The sequence below is a fragment of the Cnephaeus nilssonii genome (assembly GCF_951640355.1).
Source record: "Cnephaeus nilssonii genome assembly, chromosome: 11".
NCBI lineage: Eukaryota > Metazoa > Chordata > Mammalia > Chiroptera > Vespertilionidae > Cnephaeus > Cnephaeus nilssonii.
Window position 1 is genome coordinate 35,215,505 of NC_137082.1, and position 13,669 is coordinate 35,229,173.

Sequence of the window (13,669 nt, forward strand, 5' to 3'; positions counted from 1 at the left end):
CCCCACAGGGGATGTGCCCGCAACCAATGTACATGCCCTTGACCAGAATCGAACCTGGGACCTTTCAGTCCACAGACCGTCGCTCTATCCACTGAGCCAAACCGGTTTCGGCCAGACCTCTTTTTTAGGTGGGGGAAGCACCTCCTCCCAGACCCACCCTCAAGGCGGCTTCTCCGCCCAGTCCCAGCCTAGGCAGTGAGGAGCGATCCTCTCCCAGACGAAGCACTGGGTTCCTTGAAAGTGAAAAAACTCGGTGCTCCTGCCCACTGGGTCTCTCGAGCCTCCCTAGGGCACCGCCCCCGCGGATTTGTTTGGGCCCCTCCCGGCCCCGCCCTCCCAGCACCGCCCCTGCGATCCTCCTTTGGGCTACGCCCCCTTCCCGCTCTCCTCCGGTCTCGCCTCAATCTTTCCTCCCGGGCTGCCTTTTAGCCCAGCCTCGCCCGAGCTTCCCTCCACCCTTGACTCCTCCTCTGGGCACCGCCTCCCCTTAGCCCCGCCCACAGCCCCCCCTTTCAAACACCGGCCGGGCTCCCGCTCTGCGAGAGCCTCCGCGGTCTCCCACACTCGCCCTGTGCTCCCCTCTTTCCCGGCGCCGTCACCCTCTCAGTCCCAGCCCACCTTCGGCGGGTGAGAACGAGCCGCTCCTCCCGCCCCGGCCCCGCCCCCCAGGTTCCCGCCCCGGCCCCGCCCCCTCCTCTCCTCGCCGCGGCTCCGGACCTTTCCAAAGCCTCGCTGAGGCGGCGGAGAGCCCCGCGCCCGGGGAGCCGGGCTGTGCCAGCGCGAGGCTGCGGACTCCCCGAATGTGTGTCACCTCGTCCCTCCCTGGAGGCAGGCAGTGGAGGGGGAGAGGGAGAGCCTGGGGCCAGGGCCCGAGCGGCCGGCGGGCGGACTAGAGGGAAGCCGCTCGGGGCTCCCCTACCCCCGCGCGCCTCGGTGGTACCGGCCGAGGGAAGGGCTCGCGGCTGCGGGGCCCGCGCCGCTGTCAGTGCGGCGGGGCGCGCGCTAGGGGTGCGGGAGCGGGACGGGCAGAGCTGAGAGCTGAGGGGGCGGCGGCGGCGGGAGTGACTCCCGCGCGTGTGCTCAGCTCCCACGCCGCGGCCGGGCCCGCCTCCTCCCTCCCTTCCGCCCCCAAGTGCGGCGGCACCGCCTTCCGCGCCGCGCGGCTGCCTCTAGACCTCGGCACGGGTGAGTGGGAGCCGAGGGCGTCTCCTCAGGGGTGACGAGGGGGGTGTCCCTTGTTCCTTTTTGGTCGCCCACTTCTTGGCGCGGGCCGCTGCCTATTTTTGGAAACTCTTTTTTTTGTTGCCATCCTGGGAGTCCCGCGAGCCGGAGTAACTCCTGGCCCCTCCCTCAGCTCCTACCCTCCCGGGCCCGCCGCCCGGCCCCTCCGCGCCCGCTCCTGGCCGGGGCGCCCCGCGTTCCTTGGCCGCTGCCTGCCCGCGGGCCCGGCCTGGGTCCGGGGTCCGGGGTCCGGAGTTGGCGGGGTGGGCCCGCGCCCGCTAGGAAGTTGGAGTCTTTTGTGCTCGCGCCCCGCCCCGCAAGGGGAGGCGGGGGAGTTAGAGGCCGGCGGGGGAGGCCTCGGGCCGGGTCTGCGGGCTCCCGGCGGCGCGCCAAACTGGACCTGCCTCGCTCCCCACGGGCCCGAGCGCCTCCTCAGCCACCCCTTACGCGGGTCCCGGGCCCGTGACACACCTTGGGCTTGGAGAGGATCAACCACGGGCCCTCGAGCTGAGGCTGGGTTCCGCACGTGACGCCGCCCCCTTCTCGGCCGAGCCTCCGTTTGCCCCTCGGTGAAATGGGGTAAATATAGAAAGTCGCCTCGAAGGGTGTTGGTAGATTCCGGGAGGGAAAGTAATATGTGAGAGAAGTGTTTAACACCAACAGGTACAATGTAATGGACTTGACTCAGGAACTTCACAAGTCTTATTTCACTCAATGCTCACAGCGGCCTTCCTGGGTTATCCCCGATACACCAGGAGAAATCAAGGCGCAGGGAGGTTCAAGAATTGGCTTCAGATCGCAGTTAGTAGCCACAGAAGTGTAAAGCCGTGGTGCTAGTACCTGTTGTTTATGAGGGTGAGCCTCTGCCATCTGTCATTTGACGGAACCCTTGGGTGGCGCCGTTAAACACGTAGCTCCTTTCTCCCTGACTCCCGGGCCAGTGTCCCTGTGCTATGGATGAAATCCCATTCTGGGGCTCCTGGAGGTCCAAGGGAAAGGACGTTACTATGGATTTCCCCCTAGTATTGCCCATTAGAAGTTGATGGATGTAGGAGACTGCAGATCTCCAGCACACTGAGGTTCCCTGGGTTTTTGGCTCAAGGAAAGCTTGTCATTATAAACAGTGAGGTCCATTCTCTCTTTCGTTTATGGCATGTTCTTTCCTCCAACCCTTGAATGTTCTCTATAGTGTTCAGATGTATAATTCCTAGTTGGGGGAGGAGGAGCAGGAAGTGGCTTAAGTCAACTGCTTCAGCTCCCTGCCTTCAAATAGGGTTTTGTTTCTTCTATTTTCATATAAGACCCAGAGGGGTAAAAGGGAACTAAAATTAACTTTGGCAAGTATTTTAATTTTTCAGTGTGTTTGATGGTGGTGTTGGGAGTGTCTAAAAATCAGGCAGGGCAGTTTCTAGGCCAGGTCTTGAGGGGTCTCTCTCTTTTTTTTTTTTAATATATATTTTATTCATTTTTTACAGAGAAGGGATGGGGACAGAGAGCTAGAAACATCGATGAGAGAGAAACATCGACCAGCTGCCTCCTGCACAACCCCCACCGGGGATGTGCCTGCAACTAATGTACATGCCCTTGACCGGAATCGAACCTGGGACCCTTCAGTCCACAGACCGACGCTCTATCCACTGAGCCAAACCGGTTTCGGCTTGAGGGGTCTCTTGATGTTTGCATTAGTTCTTTGGAGTCTGGAGGTCTGCTATGCTCACCCCTTTCCAATATTCTGGATTTAGGAGTTGTGGTGTGTAGGAACTAGAAGGGGTCTTACAGGTCATCTGGTACAGCTTTTCAGCCTGCCCACCCCAACCCGCCTTCCCATTTAACTGAATCTTGGAAAGGGGAAGTAAGTCTAAATTCACAGACAGGCCCTGCCGGGTGGCTTAGTTGTTGAGCGCATCAACCTATGAACCAGGAGGTCACTATTTGAATCCTGGTCAGGGCACATGCACTTAAAAAATAAACAAATAAATAAATTCACAGACTGTCTTAGTGACAGAATCAGAAGTAAAATTCCAAGTCTTCTGCTTCTCAGTCCAGTAGTATTTTTATTTCTACCATACCTTGCTACCTTTTTTATTTTTTAAAAATATATTTCTACTGATTTCAGAGAGGAAGGGAGAGGGGAAGAGAGATAGAAACATCAATGATGAGAGCGAATCATTGATCGGCTGCCTCCTGCACAACCCAAACTGGGGATTGGTCCTGCAACCTGGGCATGTGCCCTGACCTGGAAGTGAACCGTGACCTCCTGGTTCATAGGTTTACACTCAACCACTGAGCCACCTGGCTGGGCCCTTGCTACCTTTTGAAAGGGCATTGAATTACTTATGCAGGCCTTAAGACCAGGAATCCTGAGTATATTGAAATCACAAGGAAGTTTAATCTCAGACACTCTCCATGCTCAAGTTTAGCATTAGAAGGAGACCAGGTTTTGTGCACAGATATGCTAGTTCCCATGAGTCACCAATTTTATTGTTTAGTACTTTATAATACTCTTCTGTTACCATTATCTGATTTCATTTCTAATCCAGTCCTGTGAGGGAGTTAGCGTTTTTACAGCTAAGAGCACTGCCTTACTTAGATCACTGAATAAATGGCGAGGACAGGACAGAAACCTCTCCTGGGCAGAGGATTTGATGTAAAATCATCTAAGCCTTTCATTTTGGCTCTCTGAGCCTCAATTTCCTTATCTGTGAACTCTCACAGGGTTGTGTAGGGACTATGAAACATGTCTGTGAAAGCGCATTGTAGTAGTTGTGAGTAGTAGAAATAGTAGCTAATATTTATTAAGCACTTACCATTTGCCAGTCACTGGACTAAGGACTTTCTGTGGAACATTTCGTTTAATTCTTAGAGGAACTGTGTGACTTAGATATTATTATTATCCCTGTTTTACAGAAGAAAAAACAGGCTTAGAGAGGTTACATGACTTTCTCAGAGACAATCTACACTAATAAAAGAGAAATATGCAAATTGACCATACCTCTGTGATGCCCACCAGCTAAACAGGAGTGAGTATGCAAATCAACCCAAAAAAGATGGTAGGTTAATTTGCATATGCAGGCGTGGGGCAGGACGCCTGCTATGACGGGGAGGGTGGGGGGCGGAGCAGCGCTCTGGCTGGAGTGAAGATTGAAGGCTCCAGCCTGAGCGAAGGCCTGGGTCCCGGGTGCCGGAGGAAAACCAGTGCCAGCAGCCAGGGGAAGGAAGGCCTATTCTGGACGAATCTTCGTGCAACGGGCCTCTAGTATAACTTTAAAGCTGGTATGCTTTATTTTGTGAAAATATACATAAGATAGAATTTACCATTTTAACCATTTTTAAATGTATAGTTCTGTGCATTAAGTACATTTACATTGTAGTGCAACCATCACCACCATCCATTTAGAATTTTTTTGTCTTCCTCAATTGAAACTGTACCTATTAAATACTAACTCCCTATTCCTCCCTTCCCCCAGCTCCTGGCAACCACCAGTCCGTTTTCTGTGTTTATGAATTTGACTGCTCTAGGTACCTCATATAAGTAGAATAATACAATATTTGTCCTTTTGTGATTGGCAAAGCTGGTACTTTTAGTGCTTCCCTTAACCTCAGGGTGCTCTGTAAATACAAAATGATTACTAGTCTGAATTTACAGTAGAATGTGGCATGCAGCCCCAGAGCAGGAACCCAGGCCTGGTTGTACCTCTGGTTAACTTCTTTTCCCCCCAAACTCTGTGAATTTCCCTCTTACTGAAGCGTTTTTCGAGATTTCTACTCACCCCTTCTGTATCTTCCAAAGAGACCTCCTACCCTTGAAATAGAAGCAAGAGGACCCTTGCCTTGTCTGCCTTTCTGACTATAAGGTTTGGGCACATGGGGCTTCAGTGATCATGAATAGCAGTGCTATGACAGCAGTTCAGATCTGAACTACTCAGGACAAGTAAATGGATTACCTTGATGAAATGCTCCCTCTTTGCACTCTCCTCTTTCCATAAAGGCACACAAGAGGGATTAGCTTTTGGGGGTTTCTAGATGGTGTTTATGGATCCTCATTGCTTACAGGTGGTTAAGATGGAGTTAAATGCCATATTTAGCCTCTCACAATTCTCTGTTTCTGTTCCTTTACTTGGGTTGGGATGTGGTGTTTATGTTTGAGATGAGTAGTTGGAATTTTGTCCTGATACCAGCAGGGAAGGGGTGTGTTCCAGAGATGGGTAATAGGGCAATAAACAGATCTGAGCATGTTGCTCTTTCCTTAAAAAAATCTGATGGCCCAACATTTCCTCCATATTGAAGTCCAAACCCCTAAGTGTGATAATGAAGTCAGAGTGTTCTGACTTGTTTATTGGATAGCATCTTGTATTTCAGGGGCTTTAAAGTCATGTAGGCCAGCTAGCCACCTGGGCAACATTTGGATTGGCTACCTGTTGAGATTCTCTTTCATTGGGCACCTCATTCTTGGAAAGATTTTCATTTACTGAACTATTGTTAAGCATGCTAAGCTTAGAGATTTGGGTGTATACAGCCTGGTGGGGAAGACATACAGGCAAGAAAACAGGCAGTGTGAAAAGTATTTTGACAGGGACAAGCACCATGAAAGCTTGGAGGAGTGACAACTAACTCAACCTTGGAGGGTCAGGGAAGGCTTTCTCAGAGAAGTCGGCTAAGCCTACACCTCAGGAGAAGAGATTGGCGAGTCAAGGAGGAGACATAAGACTGTTCTAGGCAGAAGGAATAGCAAGTCTAGAGATGGTAGAGGCAATAGATGAGACTTTTGGCCCCTTTATCTACCAGGTACTATTCTAAGCATTTAACACGTGTTAACTCATTTCTTCTCATACCTTGAGAGGTGCAGTATCTACTATGCAGGCGAAGAAATAGACCCTGGGGTTAAATAAGTTTCTCAAGATTCCTGGGTGGAGCATAAGGCATGGAATGGGTGGATGTGACAAGAGGTGAGACTAGCAAGGTAGGCAGAGCAGAGGCCAAGTTATGAAAGGGCCTTGTAGCCTGGGTTGAGGAGTTTGGACTGCGTTTCAAGGTGAGGGGGGCCATGGTCCTCAGTGCATTTAGAAAGATAACTTTGGCTACCTATTTGGGGAGTGGATTTGAGGGATAGAGCACCATAGTCAAAGAGACCAGTTAGGCTGTTGCAGTAAGAGGTGATGGTGTTTCAAATGAAGATAATGGATGTGTATGTGGCGGTGGGGAGAGAGGGTTGTAGGAAGAAAATGGAATTGAGCAATGAGAATCAAAGATTGTTGGTGTGGATGGTAAGGAAGAGATCAAGGATGACTTCTAGGTTTTTACTTGGTGACGTCATTTATATGGGAATGCTATTTATTGAGGTGAGGACACAGGAGAAGGAGCACATAAGAGAGGGGGGAGGTTTCTCATGCAGGGTCTTCTTACTGCTGATCCTAGTTCTTTGTGGGGATGGTCAGGAGAGCAGAAGTGAGGCAGCAAATCTGGTAACTACTGGATAACTATCCCTGGATAAACTGGATGTAAACACTAGTTTTGGAAGAATGGAAATATTGGATCCTAGACATCCAGGCCCTGCACAGCTCTGAAGACTGCTATGGTTAAGCCAAGGAAACCTTACGTTTTCTCAAGACAGTTTCCTTTGGCACTGTTCTCCATGTACTAGTGTGTACCTCTCTAAGTCAACTCTGTTTACTGTCTGCTAGGCACTGGGAAAACAAAGACCAGTAAAACATAGCTTTACTGGTGTTTTGAGGATCTCACATTCAGAACGGCAGCAGGGTTCAGTAGCTTAGATACAGTGGTGGTGGGAGAGAGTGGGGTGGGCAGGGCAGGATGGGACAGGATGGGGAAGGACTAGGAGGGATTTCATTAGGGACAGGAGTCAGGAGGTCCTGCTCTGTGCTCCAGTCTTTTTGTCAGGTGGCAAAGATCCAGGCTTATTCATTTGAATAATGATAGAAAAGAATTAAGATGACTCCAAGGGTCCCTTCTAGCAATAACATTTTATGATTCTAGATGATGATTTATACAAAATATCTGTTGGGGAGGAATTTTTTTCTCCTTCTCTCTCACTCCCCTCCCCTTCTCTTTTCTCTTTCCTTCCTTTTTCCTCTTTTTTCTTAGGCTATCGTTGGGGGGGGGGGGGGTAAAGGTGGAGATAGGAGGGTTTTCACATGAGTGTCTATAAAAGCCTAGTTTTATTCAACTTTAGATTCATGTATAAAATGTACAACTGGAAGGGAGATGATGACAGCAGTAATGTTAGGATGCTGTCCTGCAACTGCCCACTGTCTACTGTAAGGAAAGTTTCAGATCTGTGATGTGGTATAGCTCATAGACTCTTAGGACTAGAGAGAGAAGGGCAGTGAGATAAATGGTGAGCTTAGCCACGAGCCTAAGGATCATTTGATCTGGTCCCTGCTACTAACTCGGTGTGTGGGCTTGGTAAAGCCCCCTTTCTTCTTTGTCCTGTTTCCTCATAAAACAATCTGGGAGGTCCTGAAATTCTGTATCTGCCCAAAAGGCGGAGGCTGGGGATGGAAAAGGATTGGCGGTTTCTCTCTAGTCACGTTTCCCTCCTCACTCAAGTGAAGAATAGAGTCAGGCATCTGCCAAGTGTCATTGTTATCTTTTCTGACTTGTTTTGATAGCCCTTCCTTTTCCTTCTGAGTTTTAGTATCTTTCTGTCACTTCATAATGGCCTTCTTGTGAATAAATGTGCTGTATCTCCTGAAAGGAGGGTAAGAAGGATGGGATATTCTCCCTAGTCTGCATCCCCAGAGAGCCATCTAGGCTGCCCACTGCACCCTGTTCTCTATGCTGGGACAGGGGTAGAGAGTTTGTGGTTGACTACTCAGATTTTCTGAGGCTCAGACACATGTATGTGGAGTGCTTCACTGACCAAGGTGCCAATCTGGCCATCCTCCCAATATGCCCAGTGCAGTTCCACTGGGGGAAGTAGCATTCAGTGGGCTTTTGATGCTTGCCAAACTCACATTAATTGTAGTTACCTAATACTCTCTAGGATCTCAGTCTTCCTTGTCTGTAAAACAAGGAGGTTGGACTAGATAATCTTGAATGACATTTTTACCTCTTAACAGTCTAAATTTTTGGTTTTATGGAAGTGGCTTAAGAATTCATCACTGGAAGGAGAAAGGGCTTTGCTAGAGCATTGAGAATACCCAGAGGGTTAAATTCTGGGTTCACAGATACCTTTCACTATATCAGCTGATGGATATTGCTTTTTAGAATGAACAGATTGCTGAAAAATTGCTTGTGAGATGAATTTATCAAATTGTCTGCTGAGTTTCATTATAAACTTGGAGCTGTTGTCCCATGGGACGAACTTGGAGTCCAAGACTGTAAAAAAACACACAAACATTTAAATATATAGCGAACTGTTTAAAATCAGATAATAAAGGGAAAGTAAAAAAACACTAATAGAGATTCACAAACAGTACCAGGACTGGAAAAACACTAGACCAGAAATTTGCATTTCCTTGGAGTTTTAGCTTTATGAGGTAGATATCTCTAAATGAGTTTACCTGGCCCTTGAAATGCCATCTGTAGAGACTGAATACTAGTTCTGTTTGTCAAGGTAAGAATCATTGCTTTATTTAAGTATTCTCTTTTAAAGGCCAGGTTTAGAAACTTAATGTTATTGGCTAGGTTTCCTTCATACTAGAGGCATTTATCTGGTATTTATTTGTCTCCTGTTTATTTGTTTTATTAATAAGAATTTTACTAAGCCTAGTTAAAGGTACTGTTTGCATGATGTTTGTTAATTTGTTTAGTTTGCTTTGTAATTCTTTGTGTTAGTGAGAAAGCAAGCTCAGCAGTAGATTTAAAAGTATAATTTTCATAACTCATTGTTTCTCTAGGTCTGCGTTTTTTTTTCTGGAAGGTATGATCATGTTGCACTGAGAAATCAAATGTTGTTCCCTGCTTTCATAGACCATTTTAAAGCTTTGGGACTTTGTTCTTGCAGATAGCTATAAGCTGGCACTGAGGAACGGTACAATCAGTACAATAATGATAGCTGTGCCTTAATCAGTTGAACACAAGAATATCTTTTTTTCAGACCTTAAAGACTCACCCTAAATTGATTTTCACATCAATTACTAAAATTAGGGTTTTAGGTAGAGTTATCATGCTACGTAGGTTGCCTAGCTGTTATAACATGATTATGCTTAGAAGTCCAACTGCTTTTCATTCCTAAGCTTAACCATTTATCCCAGGAATTTGGAGTACCTACTATGTGTTCTCCTTAGGGAGAACATAAAAACTAAGCAAGATATGATTGCTGCCCACAAATTATTTTCAGTCTTGAGAGAGAGACAGATAAGTACAAGAGATCCAAGCTGCTTCGTAACCCTGCTGCCCTGGCTCAGATATTTGAGTTGAAGGTTTAGGCTGGAAATAGCAAAATTGATGGATATATGACTATGCAAGGAGACCTGTTTGAATTCTGACTTCATTGTTTAGATTTATTTTTGGCTTTCCCTTCCCCTCTTCCTTCTGCCTGTTTTCTAGATATTTACTAGCATCCTCTTGCTGAGGTGTCCAACATCCAGTGTGTAAAGTCAAGAATGTTAGGGTAGGAGACAACATTTAGGTTTGGATGTTCAAACATTCGCCTAGTGCTTTCACTATTCTCATATCAGTTCTCTGGCTGAATTACAGAAATATTTAATGTTATCTAGCTTTTTATTTAGGAATGAAGAAAATTAAATTTCTATGGAATTATTTTAAGTTTTATAACTTTTATTATATTTCAGTTTAAAAATAAAATAACTTTTACTTACATGTGTAATTATATGAGGTATAGTTTCTGGCATTTGATCAATTTGTGACTTATCAATTATGATTAAATTGTGGCTCTTAAATTTTTGTTGTTGTTGTTAATTCCCCCCCCCCCCCCCCCCCGGATATTTCCTATTTGTATGAGAGAGAGAGAGAGAGAGAGAGAGAGAGAGAGAGAGAGAGAGAGACATTGATGTGAAAGAAGATACATCAATTGGTTGCTTCCCGCACGCACCCTGCCAGGGCCCAGGATCAAACCTGCAACCCAGGTACATTTCCTTGACTGGGAATCAAACCTGAGACTCTTCCGTCCTTGGGCTGACAGTATAACCACTGAGCACACCAGCCAGGACTACATTGTGGTTCTTTTTTTTTTTTTTTTAAATATATTTTTATTGATTTCAGAGAGGGAGAGAGAGAAACATCAATGATGAGAGAGAACCATTGATTGGCTGCCTCCTGCATGCTCCCTACTGGGGATCAAGCCCACAACCCGGGCATGTGCCCTTGACTGAAATCAAATCCGGGACCCTTCAGTTCGCAGCCCAAAGGTCTGTCTACTGAGCCAAACCGGCTAGGGCTAAATTGTGATTCTTGAAGCCCATTCCTATGGTCTTTGCTAGCCTTCTTTGAATATGTCACAGCATGGAGCCCTAGGAAGTTGAGGGACCGTTGAGCTTACCCTAATCTTTAAAGGTTCTTTTTCTTCCCTTGTCTCTACCCTCAAAAAGAAATGTTAATTTTGGATGCTGTGTTATGTTCATGCTTTCTTCCAACAATTTAGCATTGTCTGTGAGGTCTAGAAAAAAAAGGAAATAATGCTGTTCATCCTCAAAGGTTGTGGATAAGATTGAAATAAATTGGCCAAACTGTATGGAGCCCACTGAGTGCCTTCCTCTGTGCTCTGAAGGATATGCTAGTAAATGTCTAAAGCATATTCATACCTTCAGGGAACCTATGGACTTTGAGGAGGTTAGATAACCATGAAGATGTGGCTCACAGTAAGGCATTTGGTGTAAGGGCTTGGTTCAGAAGCCTAAGGTCTACTCTTGTTCCCTGGAACTAATTTGGCCAAGTAAACTGGATTTTCTCATCTATAAAATGGGGCTAATAGTCTGTATCTTGCACAATGTTATTGTGAGGAGCAAGTTAATAAGGTTACTAAAACTATATTATAAAATCAGATGATGTAATTTATATGTGAAGAATCCATGAGTCATTTGTCAAAGGTAATAGGTAAATGGCAGAGTTTTCCATAGGAGAGCTTTCTGGGCTGGAGTGATGTGAAGAGTGGTCTGAACCAGCCTCTAGGACTGAAAGAAAGAATGATGGAAGTATTTAGACATGGCAGTTTTGGAGCAAAAGTCTGTAGGCAAACTGTTTAGGAGGAACAGTGAGTGAGTGTTCTCCGACCTCATACTCAGTGATAGGATAGTTACGTGTATGTTCAGCTTTAGTAGTTATTTGCAAAGGCATACCAGATTACACTCTTATCAGCTGTGTGTAAGAGAATTCCTGTTGCTCCATGTCCTTGTCAACACTTAGCATTGTCTGTCTTTTTTCATTTTAAGCCGTTCTGGTTAGTGTATAGTTATAGAAGTGATTTTAAAGAACCATAATATGAATTCTCAGGTAGCAGTACAATAAAGGAGTAAAGTGATTGGCGAGTTCAGAGAGGGAGGGATTGTTTCATTTTTTGGGATATGGTGCCCAGGGAACATTTATGGAGGAGTATTTGAGCTGGACTTTGAAGGATTAGCATAGTAACTGTATATTATCCAGGCCATTCAAATTTCTAATATTCTGCCTGGACTTGTGCTTATAAATTATGAAACACCAATATTTCTGTGTCTGGACTATATCTTCTGGACTACCCAGAAGCAACACCCAGATATCTTTTCTTAGTTGCTGTGCTTCTCTCCTACCTTCCCTTTTTCCCAGAAGGTATGTATACAGGAGATTTAGATTGCAGAGATGGAGAGAGGACATTCTGTGCAATGGGAACAGCTGAGCAAAAACACAAATGAGTGACTAGATGATATATTCCTGCTAATGAGCAGGGGGGAGTATGTGACCCATACTTTAGGGGTGGGTGATGCCTTCTCATAGCCTCTTGGGTCAGGTGGAAAAGGTCATACTGTTCTCAAGCCAATTTGTATTTAAACTGGATAGAATTTGAGAATAAGTTTGCCTATAATTACATCATTTCAGGGAAGAAATTAATCCAGGAAATAGTCATACTTGAAGAGTGTCAAAAGAGAGTTTGTCTTCTTTTAAAATGAAAGGGGAGGGAGGAAATGCCAAGACCTAAAGAGCTTAGTCTTTCAGAGCTCATCTATTACATGTGTATTTGCTCAGGGAAAAATAGCCATTTCTTTGTCAGCTTTTACCCTGCCAGGTGGACTCTAGCAGGATGTTTATTTTCTGTAGTTTTACCAAATCATTTTGAAGGCTGGCATGAATATTGATCATGTCTTAGAGCCTTACTCCTTTGTTCTGTCAGCAAATATTAGAAAATGTACCTTAAATTACCTGGTTGGGGGAAATAAGGTGGTTCTGTCTGCTCCCAGAGAGTGTCACTTTCATGTTAAACATTAGTCAGCTCCTGATCCTGTGTCAGAGCCTGGGGTATTTGTCAGGAAAGACCAGCAGGGGTATGTGTGTGTTGCGGGGGGGTGAGGGGGCGCGCGGCGGTGTTAGAGCTGCCATTCACCAGAGGATATCTAGGTTTTCTGTTGAGGACACTAGTCAAGTACTTGATTAAAAATGTGTCCTAGGTTCTACACCTAACTTTGCCTTTCATATTAATAACTAGAGGCCTGGTGCACGAAATTTGTGCACGGTCCCTAGGCCTTGCCGGCGATCAGGGCCGATTGGGCCCTTCCTTCCCCTGGCTGCCGGCTGCCGGCCAGGGCCTTCCTTCATTCCGTGCCGCCCCCTGGTGGTCAGCACACATCATAGCGAGCAGTCAAACTCCCAGTCGGTCAAACTCCCGCGGGGATAATTTGCATGTTAGCCTTTTATTATATAGGACTAGAGGCCCATTACACGAAGATTTGTGCCATAGGCCTTCCTTCACCTGGCTGCCGGCACCGGTTTTACTCCGGCACCCAGGACCCAGGCCTTGGCTCTGGCCGCTGCCTTCCGCCTTCGCTCTGGCCGGAGCACCACTCCTGTAGCTCCCTCCGCCCCCCGCCTTCTCCCTCATAGCAGGCATCCTGCCCCACCAGCTGCTCTGCGCCTGGAGTGGCTGGGGGATGGGGCCGCTGCCATCTTTGTCCTGCTAATTTGCATATTCCCCCTGATTGGCTGGTGGGCATCGTGGAGGGATGGTCAATTTACATATTTCTATTTTATTAGTGTAGATTATTATATAGGATAGCTACCATGAATTGAGTGCCTACTCTGGCAAGATAGCATAGTTAGTACCTTGTGTTCATACTAATAGAGCTGATTCATACTGAAGGTTACTATATTATATATACATTTTATATAAAATATATTATGTCTATAAATTTGTAAGTATATCCTATCTAATAAAAACAATATGCAAATTAACCGTCACTCCGCAACAAAATGGCGGCGCCCATAGCGGCCAGGGCAGATGCTGGCAGCGGTGCCCCGGCAACGCAAGCCCAGTGCCCGCTCCTTGTCGTGGAGGGAGGGG

The 13,669-nt window shown here is 46.6% G+C and overlaps 1 protein-coding gene across 2 annotated transcripts in view; it reads left to right on the forward strand.

Moving 5' to 3' along the window:
- The first annotated feature begins 783 nt into the window (after window positions 1-783).
- The window catches only part of RALY (RALY heterogeneous nuclear ribonucleoprotein), an 89,930-nt gene continuing 77,044 nt past the window's right edge, over window positions 784-13,669 (forward strand). Inside the window, exon 1 of one of the 2 annotated variants that reach the window (XM_079784169.1) lies at window positions 784-802. The gene's annotated coding sequence lies outside the window, so the exon portion shown is untranslated. Of the gene's footprint in view, window positions 803-974; window positions 1,186-13,669 lie in introns of those variants that run through there. The other variant, XM_079784168.1, reaches the window with a different exon arrangement.